Below are 13176 nucleotides of genomic sequence, written 5' to 3'. Positions count from 1 at the left end.
TTGTAGGGTATCTTTTAGTTTTAAAAAGCATTACCTTAATGATCCATTTCTGTGCTATAATGAGCTTTTCCAAAATAGTCACACCCGCACTCCCCCATATCACGAGCCCATAACATATTATTAATTCAACTAGTGAAAAGTAAACTGTTTTTAGTGTTTTAAAATCTAATACGTTTCTTAGCTTATAAAATTTAAAGATCAGTTTTCTAATTATATCAGCTACGCTTTTAACTTGTTCTTTCCATGACAAATTTTGGTCGATGATAATTCCCAAGTATTTTAAACTGGTTTTTCTCCCTATTGTTTTCTCACATTTACAGTTAATAGTTATTATGCACTGTGATTCATGCAATTTTATTTGTTGATAGTTAGGTAGATATGATCTTAAAATTGAAAAGGTAATGAATTTGGTTTTATCAACATTCAATGAAAGCATGCTATTATCCAGCCAATCTTTAATTTTTTTCATCGCTATTTCAGCATTTTTCTTAGCAATTTCCCAGGTTTCCCCACATATTATAATTACATTGTCATCAGCAAAGCAGTATACAAAACCCTCATTTATAACTAATAAAATGCCATTTATGTAGATAATAAACAGCAACGAAGAAAGCACCGTACCCTGAGGAACACCGCACTCTACTATGGATTCATGGCTTTATTGTCCTGATATGTTTATTTCCTGCAACCTTTTAGTTAAATAAGTTTTTATTAAATTATTTGAAACCCCTCTAATGCCAATATTATCCAATATTCCAAGCAGAATACGATGCTCCACAGTATCAAATGCCTTTTGTAGGTCAAGAAACACACCAATAACTTTTTTGCCTTGATCCAGACTTGTTACTATTTTTTCTGTAACTCTACACATTGCATTTTCAGTGCCCGAGCCCTCCCGGAATCCAAATTGATTTTCATTTAATAACTGATATTTTTCTAGAAAGAATGTCAACTGTTTTTTAAAACATTTCTCCACAATTTTACTTATTGTGCTTGTCAAAGCTATTGGCCTGTAGTTACTTAATTTGTTTCTCTCTCCTTGTTTATAAAGTGGTAAAATAGTGGTTGTTTTTAGTATTTCCGGGAAGGTTCCCGCACTCAAAATAATGTTCGTGAGTTAATGGTTTCAATAAGAATGAGCTATATTTTTTTATTAAATTTGAGCAAATACAATCTGTTCCTCCCTTAACCCCTTTTTTTAAATCAGTAATTTGCATATTGATATCTTTCTCTGGAACTGGATTTAAATAAAATGACTGACTTACCCTTTTGCCTAGATCTAAGGTGTTTGATTTGATTTTTCTGGCAATTTTTTTAGCTATATTGCTAAAATATTTATTGAATTCATTAGCCATTTGTTTTTTATCAGTGATTTCTCCACCCTCCCCACTGACACTGCTTATATCTACCTTACTTATTTGGTCATTTGTAGCTTCTTTAATAACATTCCATAGCTTCCTAGGGTTGTTAATGTTCTCCTTTGCCTGAAACTTATAATATGTGTATTTTGCATATTTAATGAGCTTTGAAAGTGTATCTCTGAAAGTTCTGTACCTATTTAACAGCAATATGTTATGTCTATTTCCCATACAATCCTTTTTTAATTTATCCCTATTTCTAATTGATATTAAAAGCCCTCCCGTTATCCATGGTTTTAATCTTCTGTTTTTATTTTTTATTACTATTGTTTGTGTGGAATTTAAGATAATAATTTTCATAGTATTAATAAAATTTTGCGTGCAAATTTCAGAATCCTGACAGTCCGTAACATCATCCCATTTTGCCTCCGAAATAAGTCTGTAAAATTTATTGTGATCAATTTTCTGAAAAGATTTTTGTTTATTTACTAGCTCACATTCTGTTTCCAATCTTATATTAAGCAAAATAGGATCATAGTCGGTTAATTTATGTTCTAATATTACAGAATTTAATTTATTAAATATACTTCTTTTACACTTTATAAAGAAATGATCTAAGCATGTCTGTAAATCACCAGCTCTTCTTGTAGGTTTATTAATAAGGCTTAAAAACCCATATCCCATAAGCATTGTCAAATAGCTATTTGTTTCTTGAGACTCAGTGTCCATTAAGTCGATATTCATGTTACCCACTAGCAATTGCATTCTAGTGTGACTGGTCAATCTTTGTAGTATTGCATCTAGGTTATCAATAAATTCATCACGACTAACTGAGAAGCCTCTATATGTTGCCAAAATGTCCATTTCACTATTGTTCTTTTTTAATGTGGTTCTAATTATTTTCAAGGAATTATGTTCTAAAATCTGATGGTCTAATAAATACTCTTCTTTTATGTATGTAACACATCCATCACATTTATTTAATGCACTTCCATTAAAAAATATTAAAGTTATTCAAGTCATACAAGAAGTGTCTTTCGGACATCACAAGCACATCAAAGCTCTTTCCACAAGCTTCAAGGAACACCAAGAACTGGTCAAAATTTTGGTAAATGCTTCGTATATTAATATGCATTATGTTTATATCTCTTTCATTATTATTAAAAAAGTTTATACTAGAAATGTGATCACAAACATTGGTATCACAAGCCTTAAAGTTTTCTAGGAGATCATTGATTTCTGTGAATGTATCTAAATATTTTCTTATAAATTAATAGTTTTAGCTCTATTTACTTAGAGATCCTGTTCTGATCTAATATGTATAGGCGTATCGCCCTCTCTTTTCTTAACATATATAGGGTCAATTGGGGTAAATGTAAACTGAGGTAATTGTAGACACATCTAAAATAAGAAACACAACAACATTTAGATTTCAAATTTGGCGCGAAGCTCACTATTCGAGTCGTGCCGACGTCGGGCGAACTCGATTTCCCTCGAAATTTTACTCCTGTTTGTGCTCTTCTTGAATTAGTTGGCTGATGCAATTTGATGTGTTTGGTGGTTTTATGTTGAATTTCGGCACTAAAGTTTTCGAATGCAAATCATCGAGGTAAGTTAGATATTTCATTTGGACATTGTTTGTTATACTATTGTATCTATTTTACGCCTAAATGTCTGTCGACAAATTTTATAATCACTGAGATAATTCAGTGTTTACATTTCCCCCTAAGAAATTTGTTCTTGGGGGAAATGTATACACACTTTTGGGGTAATTGTAAACATAATAAAATTAGTGTCTCGCCGATAATTTATGTAAAATGAGTAATTTCTTTGTCTTGTTGCAGTGTAAAGATACCTCGTACTTATATAAGGAAAAAAGAAGCACCTTCTTATACAACTAAAGATGTTGCGAATGCCGTTGCAGATGTCCAAAATAAAACGTATCGTCAAGCAGAAACGCTCTATGGTGTTCCCAGATCAGTTATTTACCAAAGGATAGGAGGAAGAAAGACTCCATTAAATGTGACAAAGGGTGGACTTTCCCAAGTTTTATCCTCAGATATCAAAAATGAAATAGTGAAATGTTTATTGGCACGTACTGCGATGGGTATACCATGTGACAAAGCAGAACTTACACAACTGGTTGGAGAGTATGTTAATGCAAAAGGTTTAAGAACACCATTTAAAAATGGGAGTACCAGGAGAAGACTGATACTACTCATTCATGAGAAGATATCCTGAACTGTCTCTTAAGAAACCGGAAAATTTGCAAAAACTGCGGAAGGATGCTAGAAAACCTGAGATCGTCTACCATTATTTTGATGACCTGAAAAGAATCATTGATGAAAATAATTTAGATGATAAAGGAAGCTTAATTTTTAATGCTGACGAGTCAGGTTTTAATAATGATCCCTATCGTATTAGGGCAATTGGAGAGAAAAGAAAGACCCTGTGCCGGATATCTGGAGGCTCTGGAAGAGAGTCGACGACAGTCTTAGGATGTTTTTCTGCCGATGGAAAAGCACTTCCACCGCTCATCGTATTCAAGGGAGTTCAGGCTCGTTGGACTTCCCATAGCGCCTATCCAGGAACCCTATATGCGGCCTCCACTAATGGATGGATGGAGGAGCCGCAATTTTTCCAGTGGTTTACGACGTGGTTTCCAGTGGGTTTATACCTCACATTAAAGATTTAAGAACTTCCCAAAACCTTCTAGATCAAGCAGCTCTACTTTCGTATGATAGTCACAGCAGTCATATTATGAGCGTCAGAATTATTGAAGAGGCAATGCACAACAATATTATTTTGATAAAGTTTCCAAGCCATCTTACGGATAAGCTTCAGCCTTTCGACAAGTGTGTCTTTGAACCCTTAAAGGTGAACTGGAATAAACAATTGGTGAAGTTTGGTAAGGAACAAATGGGACGAGGGCGTGGACGGCTAACTAAGAAAAACTTTACCGAATTACTTGGCATTACTTGGCAAGAATCTATGGTTTCTAGCAATATTATATCTGGATTTAAAAATACTGGCGTATACCCAGTTGATCGAAACAAATTCCCACAAAATGAATTTACACCAGAAGACTTGGCCAAATACGAAGCTGCCCTCAAAGCTCCGAAATCTGTAACATCCGATGCTATTATTATCCAACCAGTATCCTCCAAATCAACTGTTGTTGCAATTTCTGAACCAAACCCACTTCTACCCACGGTCGACGATCAAATGCCTTCAACTTCATCATGTTGTAGTCAACATCATTCAGTTTCATCTACTGAAAGCCGACAGCAGCCTTCTACATCGTCAACTGATTACCAAAAATTAGTAGTGGCATTTACCCATAGTCCACAACCATCGACGTCATCGTCTATCAGTAAATCGACAGAAATTACCAACATTTTCTTGCCACTCAGCCGCCGTGAAGATATTGTTGAAGAGAAAAAACATGTCATACCAAAGCAACAAAGATATGGAGAGGTATTAACAACCAACCAAATCTTGGAAAGATATTGCACTGTTTCTCGCACAATGCCTAAATGTGGGTTCCAGGGTTATGATTATTAGCCTTTATTAGGGCACGCAAGGAAAACGCAGCTTTATATCGTTAAACCCAGCTTTAGTATTGAAAGATAAATCAATGTCATAATTGACAACTAATTTAATCTATAACCTCAATTCAAAAAAAATAAATACAAAGACAGTAATGCTCTAATACTTAAGTTATAATTATGAAATTTAAAATTATGAGAAAGAAAATAAAGTAAAATTTAGCACTTAATACTTATTCAATTGTACATCTGATAATACCTCGCATATACGTATATACTCAGTTCCCAATTTCAAATCAAATCAGTGATGGTGGTTATATAAACAATTTTGCTAAATTAAATTTAAAATCTGTGATCATTTCTACATATTAATTCAAAAAAAAAATAATCTATAAATTGCGACGAACCGATAAATCAATACTTGGAGAAACCAAGCCAAAAAGAAAAAGGGGCTACCTGAAATTCTGAGTCTCTCCGACTGGTAGCAGGGCCCACTGATCTGAATGGGGCTCCTTTGTTGGCAGCTATACGTTTGGGTCAAAAGAGGCAGCAGCAGATCGACCAGTTAGGATGCTTCCAGAATGTCTAGCAGGTAGTGGAGGGCAATCGGTATTAGGTGTAGCCGATTGGAAGGAATGCAGGTTCCGGAGGTGATGATCCAAGCGACTTGATGTCGTAACACGTGGAGTAGCAAGTGAGGTGGAAGCAGTAACAATAAAAATGCAGCAAAAGCAGAAGCAGAGGATAAGCAGAAGGTACAGGAAGGCCTAAAAATGGGGACCACACATGAGGTTCGACATGGCTGTCAATTTTATGGCATTTTTGTGTGGGTAAGTAAGTTAAATTTTATAAAATTGCTCTCTGAAAAGTTGGATGCATTGATGTTCTTTTGAGTTAAACCGAAAAGCATGCAAATAAGAAATTAATTAGATGAAAAAAATAGGAAAATGACTTAGGCATGTAACATGTGCTAACTTACCGAAGATGGAATGTGGCCTTTTCTGGGGTTTATTTAACAAAACAAAAACAAGGAGCCCTATAAACTCTTAGGCCTACTTAGAAAATCAGCAATTAAGCTATCCTAGCACATACTAGTAACTACAAAAAAAATTAGGCTAAGATAGGGTCTACCTTTTCACATCCGCATTAAGCGAAACTATCTGTCATACTCTAGAACCAGATAAAGAATGAATCTATTAAAAATAGGATTGTCAGTTCCCTCCAAATTTTAAGGAATGCATTTATCTGTCAAGTACCTAGGTGTTGACATGCTGGGTTTAACTACTGGGTACTATCTGGTACCAACATTGGTTTAAGTAATTTGCAACTATGGAGCAATCTATAACTTGAGGCCATGGTTTAGCAACAATAATTTACAAAAAAAAACTGACAGACCAGATTGACATTAACATTCTTATCAGTATTGATCCTTATGATTTGAACAAAATAAACAATTAGTTAATAAGTGCTCAGTATTCATTAAAATCTAAAATAGGCCAAATTGACCTGCAAGGTAAAATCAATGCAAAATCAATGGCAGTTCTTAATTCTATTCAATCAACAAAACAATGAAACAATATCCCATATTATTATTTACTTTCCTCATCCAATAATGGTTTTCCTTGCGTTTCAGATCGGGTATGTTAGGAGGGACCATCTTAACGGTATATCATATCTGTGTAGTATGTATATTTATGTATGATTTTTAAATAAATTATTTTATGAAACTATGGTTGCGATTTACTTTATCTTGGTAAAAAAAATTAATAAATCAATTAATATATCTGTTGGAGATTAAACCTGTAACACACCCCTCCTTCCTGAAAAGGAAGTTTACCTGAAACTTGCAATGGAAATTCAATCCCTAATAAAGAAAAATTAATCTAACTAAATAACTAATAAAAGAAATCCTAACTTGAAAATACTTAATATAATACAACATTATAAGAACCCTCAAAATAACTACAAAGAAACGAATCTATTATAATAATTAATTTACGCTGACTTATAACTTAGATACTAACATTAGATTTGATCTTGAACGTTATTATCAGGTGGATGTGCCTTTAAATCTTTAGCATGCCAAACTCCACGACAGCGGCCTGTCAAGTCCGAAACTTCGTAGGACCATGGAGAGAGAATTTTGCTGATCTTGTAGGGCCCAAGATATTTAGGCGCGAACTTTGAAGTAAAGTTTTTGGCAGCATTAGAGATAACATAATTTCAGCTCTCACGAGATGTGTATGAAAACGCTCATCGCGATGCCGTAAGTTATAACGCCTACTACGTTGCTCGCAAGCCCTCTTCAGTCTTTTCTGAACATCGACAAATACCTTTTCCAATGTTTTCGATCGCAAAGTTGGATCGGAATCATTAGGGGTAGATGGAGAAATTAAAGTCGGGGTGGGACACAGAAATCGAAGTTCCTCTACCAAAAATTACAAAGTTTGGGGTTAGACCCGTAACTTCGTGTCTTGCTGATCGGATTGCACAACCTGCCTAGCCAAAATTAGATCCCACGTCCTATGATCCTCATCAACATAGCTTGAGATTATGGTTTTTAGAACACGGTGGACACGCTCTACAGGGTTAGCCTGTGGGTGGTAATTAGCAGTATAACGTATTTGGATACCATACTCTTGCATTTTATTTTGGAAAGCCCCCACTACGAAACTGAGGTCCATTGTCGGCAATGATTCTATCAGGGATTCCGTAAACCAAAAGTACATGGTCCTCGAGCCATTTTAATATACTGCTGGCGGTAGCCACTCGTAAAGGAAAGAAGAGAGGATACTTACTGAACAAATCATATACTGACAATACGAAGGAATATCCAGAACGAGAACGAGGGCAAGGGGACCCACAAGGTCTACACTGAGGATTTGCCAAGGTCTAGTCAGGGTTGGTTGTGGACTAAGAAGATGGCCAGAAGAGACTTTTTGAAGAGGTTTAGTCCCTTAAGCAAGTGTGACATCGGGCAATATACCTAGCTACGTCACACTTCATATTTGGCCAGTAATATTTCTGTGAAATACGGGAAAGAGTCTTAAACACTCCAAGATGACCACAGGTGGGAGGATCGTGATGTGCCTTTATGACATCAGATCGTTGATTTCATGGTACAATCTGCAACCAAGCATCGTCATGATTATCTAAAGCGGGGTATTTTGACTTAGTGCGCTTATAGAGCTTATTATTAGAAATCCACCATTGTGGGTACTTAGATGGTTGCTCTTTAACGCGTTTAGCATGCGGGAATACCACTTGTCGATCAGGAAAGAAGAATCGTTCGTTGACATGTCATTCAGAGGTGCTACCTCATCTACCACTGGTACCGAACGAGATAATGCATGGGGACGATGTTGTCTTTACCCTTACGATGAACTATGTCAAAATCGTACTGTGTAGCCTTACAGCCCATCGAGCAATGCGACCAACAGGATCTTGATTGAATTAAGCCACTTCAGACTATAGTGGTCAGTTCACCACTGTAAAATGGCTACCTTCCACATATGGTCTGAGTTTTTCGATGGCGAAAATGACAGCCAAACATTCCTTTTCTGTTGTGCTATACCGACGCTCGTTTTTGGTAAGAGACCTACTTAGGAAACAAATCGCGTGCTCTTCGTCACCTTGAACCTGATAAAGGACAGCTCCAAGTCCAAAATCGGAAGCGTCACATTGGATAATAAAAGGAAGATCAAAATCTGGACATGATAAAACCGGTGCGCTGACCAGTTTCTCTTTAATAGTATTAAAAGCCATTTTCACATTCAGGACTCCCATACAAACTTTACGTTCTTCATGGTCAATGAGGTCAAGGGAGATACTATCGTGGAAAAAATTAGGGACAAACCTCCGATACCAAGATGCGAGTCCAACAATTCTTCTAATATCAGTAACAGTCTTGGGGGTTGGTATACGCAGAATAGCTTCAATCTTATCGGGGGTCCACTAGTAGACCGGAAGAATTAACAATGTACCCCAAATATTTTAACTCGGGTTTACAAAAGGTACACTTCTCTCTGTTAAGAGTTAGACCTGCCTTAACGATCCTCTGTATGACCTCACGCAAAACACGAATATGTTCCTCGAACGACGGGGTGGAAATGATTACGTCGTCAAGATAGACGAAGACGTATGGCTCCAAGTCAACACAATAACAGAATCGATCAGTCTTTGCCACACTGCAGGGGCAATTAGTCAACCCAAAGGGCATACGGGTAAATTGGAAAAGTCCTCTAGTAGGGACTGTAAATGCAGTAAGAGGCGAGATTCTGGTGCAATAGGTATTTGCCAATACGCGGACTTAATATCCAACGTACTAAGGAACTTGGCATCTCTTAATTTATCTAAAGTGGCTGAAACAAAAGGTATGGGATAACTGTCTTTGATGGTTACACGATTTAAAGCGCGATAATCGACACAAAAACGCCATTCGCCAGTTTTTTTCTTAACCATTACTATTGGAGATGACCAGGGTGAAATAGATGGTTCCACAATACCATTGGCAATCATTTGTTCCAATTCAGTATTGACATCCTTTTGAAGGGCACGGGAAAGAGGATAATAGCGCTGTTTGATAGGTGCTGAATTTGTCCTGATTTCTAGCTTGACCAAATTAGTACAACCCAATGTTGAACTCATGTTGGAAAAGACATCCTCGATAAGTCGATCGAGAGTTCCTTTTTGTGTTGGAGTCAGAGTATCAACGGATTGAATTGCGGCAGTTTCGTGACAGTAGTATGGAGCAACATCTTTGAAATGCCATTCCCCAGTGTTAAGGTCAGGTATGATCCCCATACGAGTCCAAAAATCAATACCTAAGATCAAGGAATGGGGTAGGGAGGGAACAACCAAAACATCCATAAGGACTACGCGAGTGCGAAGCCTCATAGGTAAGGTCACAATTCCTTTTATTGAACATTGTTGTCCATTGGCTACAGTGCACTCAGTGGCCCCAGATTGTTTAAGGGTGCAATAAGTAGACAAAACAGACCATCCGGCAGAACCAATAATAGTTCGAGATGCTCCACTATCAAGTAAACCTAATAGTGATTTTCCAAAAATGTCTATGTGCAGATAAGGACGCTCATCACCTTTGGCATGTGCCAAGACGAAATCAAGGACGGCAGAAGTACGAACATGTTTGGATAGACTAATAGCCGATTGTGATTCAAAAGATAGGCAAGAGGGACGGCCTATGCTCTTGCCGATGTCTCGTTTTTTGAGCATGTTGGACAAGTCTTTGCACTAACGTCTCTCTTTCCGCATCGGAAACAAAAGAACGTTTTGGGCTTAGAACATTTACGAAAACGATGTCCGCTGTCACCGCAATTCCAGCAGGTTACAACAGAAGAAACTGCATCTATAGAAGTTGAATAAGCCGAATGATTATTAGGAATAATCGGCTTAACATCACTAGGCTCTGAATAAGACTCAATTGACGCTACGTGATGACTGGGTTTTCTGTAGGCAAGTTCAGGTTCTAATAGCTGTCTAATGTTTGTGGGGGGTGGGACAAATCTCTGCACTCTGGCTTCGGTCTCTTCAATTGCTCGACTTAACCTAGTCAACTCGTGAAGATCATGGATTTCATGGGTAGCAAGCCTACTTTGAATATAAGGAAGTAAATTTCGACGAATAAGGTTAAGTTTGACTAATTCGGAGGGACTTTCTGAAAGTTTTCGAAATAGACTCTCCATTGCAACAATAAACGTAAGGACGCGTTCTTGTGATCCTTGGGTGCGTCTACGTATTTCATCCCACAAACCATATTCATAGTCATAAGGCCGAAAGGAATCTTTCAATTTAGTTACTAAATCATCCCAACTGGCAAATTTATTGGTACGATACCAAAGAAGGGCATCGCCAGTAAACAACTCTGGTGCAGACCGGAGTAACTGCTCCTTAAGTACACCTCGAGATAAACGTATTTCCTCAACTCTCTCTAGAAAGTCGTTAACACTAGTCTGTCCATTAAACTTAATATTCCATCGAAACACATCATGTGTATGGTATGAGGGATGCGATAGTTGTCTCGGCTCACGCCCGTAAGTTCGATTCGATGTGTCCGTCGGAGAAAAATTTACTTCTTCCAAATGACGAACTAAGTCGTTGATTGGTATGGACTGGGACAAGTTGTCTCCATGAGCAGTGGAGTTTGCTGGAGGAGATGCATGAACCACGGGGGGTCCAAAACGAACCTGTGATTGACGACTCATTGATTGAGACTCATTTGCTGAACTCACTGGATAACAGTTAATTTGACTTACAGGAGGTTGTGATATAGGATTCGAAGATATTGAGGACTTTGCATTAAGTTCATTTCCGGAAGACTGAAAGACTCTGGATCCGTTGCGCTGCATGAAACGACCATAGGAAGGTCTTGACTCAGATGTACTTGACGTTCTCTGCTGAGGATTAAAATAAGGACAACTGCTTTGAGCAAGCTCCAATAAATCCTGGAGTGGAAGTCTAGACTGTTGTGTCAAAGACGGATTGGAAGTAGTCCCATAGGGTACTGCATCGCTATGAGATTCAATCTGAGGCAACTCCCTATTAATAGCTGAATGTGCAAAGGACGTAGAAGTACCAGACTGGAAATTATTCAAATTGTTCGACTGCTCTGCAACCTCGCATTGTGAAGTCGATGCGGCAGCAACATTGGAATTAACACGTTCCGCTTCAAGTTCTTCAACAGGTGTAGATTCCTCATCACTCAAAACAATTAAGTCATTTGAAACTACTAAGTTGTCTCCTGTATTTAAGGATTCATGGGATTCGTGAGATGGAGTGGCTCCTGTTACGGTAATAGCTGGTGGTTTGTTGGCATAAGAGCAAGAAGGCATGATACCTTGAGAAGCAAGATTAAGATCACCAAAAAGTTTAGTGCATGAACTTACAATTTCATTTTTTAAAACCGACTCTACTTCTGACACAGCATGGACTCGATTGATACGTTGGTACAAATGCAACAAGAGGGTATTAATCCGTTTGGATTCTCCATCACAATAATCCTTTCCGAGAGTCTTAATATCCCGTTCAATAGATATTAATTTACTGCGACAAAGGCAAAGCTCACTATCTGTGTCGAAGGCAGTGGAACTAGGAGGATCAATGTGTTTCTCCCGTTCCAACCGCAAGGACTCACGAAGACTGGTCCGTTTTTGAGCGAAAGAACCGGTTAATGGGAGACCTCGAATGTGTAACTCATATTTTAGTTCCTCACCACCTAGATAATTAACATCCATTTCAAATGTCAAAATAGAGGGACAAAAAATATATATATATTTATAGATATATTATATATAATTTAATAACGTTAATTAAATAAATAATCTAAAAAAAAAAATTAAAAGGAAAATATGATTAAGTATCCAAAGGACACCCCCACCCTTTCCTAAGAAAAAAAAATTTAAAAAAAAAGGAATCAAAGTCCAACAGCAAATACACTACGTATAAGAGCAGTTAAGACTATAGTTATATTTATCATTCAGACCTACTAATAAGAAGTAAGAATAGTCAGGTACTTCAAAAAAAATAAATAAATAAATTTAAAAAAAAAAACCAAAAGAAGTCTTAAAAATCAATCAAAGGTAATACCAGTAAATAAGCTTATTATACACACTTACTACAGTACTGCGCATGAACAGATTTAAAAAAAAATCAAAGAAAAAAAATATAAAAAAAAACAAAATATTTAAAAACTTTTCGATTATGTTAATCACTCATAATTACTTCAACAAATACATAGATGTTCGCATTAAAAAAATTACATAATCAAAGTTCCAACAATTTATCTAAAGCAAATCAAACTATAATAAAAGAAAATGAAAAAGAAAATATATATCTCTATGATACTTTATAAAGTACTACTTCTTCTCGATAATACCTCCATTCAAGAATTCTTAAAAAAAAATTTCTTCCCTTTCTTCCCTTTTCTTTCTTTTTCCTCTCCCTACAACACCTGAAGATATTTCCTTGGTTTTTGGTAACTGGTCGCCAACTTAAATAAAATGTATTGATAATTCTCTCTTTTTTTTTTTTTATGAGAAGAAACACTGAACTGATGACAAAGTCAAAAAAAATAAGAATGGTAAAGTCAACCTTCTAAAACAACTAATCAAAATTAACTGCTAATGTTTAATATAATCAAAAGCCACTAGAAAAAAAAAATTGGTAAAGCATGAACTGACACGTTAGGCGCCAAATTTATTGCACTGTTTCTCGCACAATGCCTAAATGTGGGTTCCAGGGTTATGATTATT

General features: G+C 36.6%; 1 long non-coding RNA gene across 1 annotated transcript; it reads left to right on the top strand.

Annotated features, from left to right (window-relative positions):
- Positions 1-5361: 5361 nt before the first annotated feature.
- LOC126744365 (uncharacterized) lies at positions 5362-6636 on the top strand. Its single transcript, XR_007663132.1, has 2 exons — positions 5362-5736; positions 6540-6636. It is a non-coding gene; the product is annotated as an uncharacterized LOC126744365 (long non-coding RNA).
- The last annotated feature ends 6540 nt before the right edge of the window (positions 6637-13176 follow it).

Source organism: Anthonomus grandis, chromosome 14 (genome assembly GCF_022605725.1).
Source record: "Anthonomus grandis grandis chromosome 14, icAntGran1.3, whole genome shotgun sequence".
Lineage (NCBI taxonomy): Eukaryota > Metazoa > Arthropoda > Insecta > Coleoptera > Curculionidae > Anthonomus > Anthonomus grandis.
Note: the sequence above shows the minus strand (reverse complement) of the source record. Positions and strands in the feature narration are given on the sequence as shown.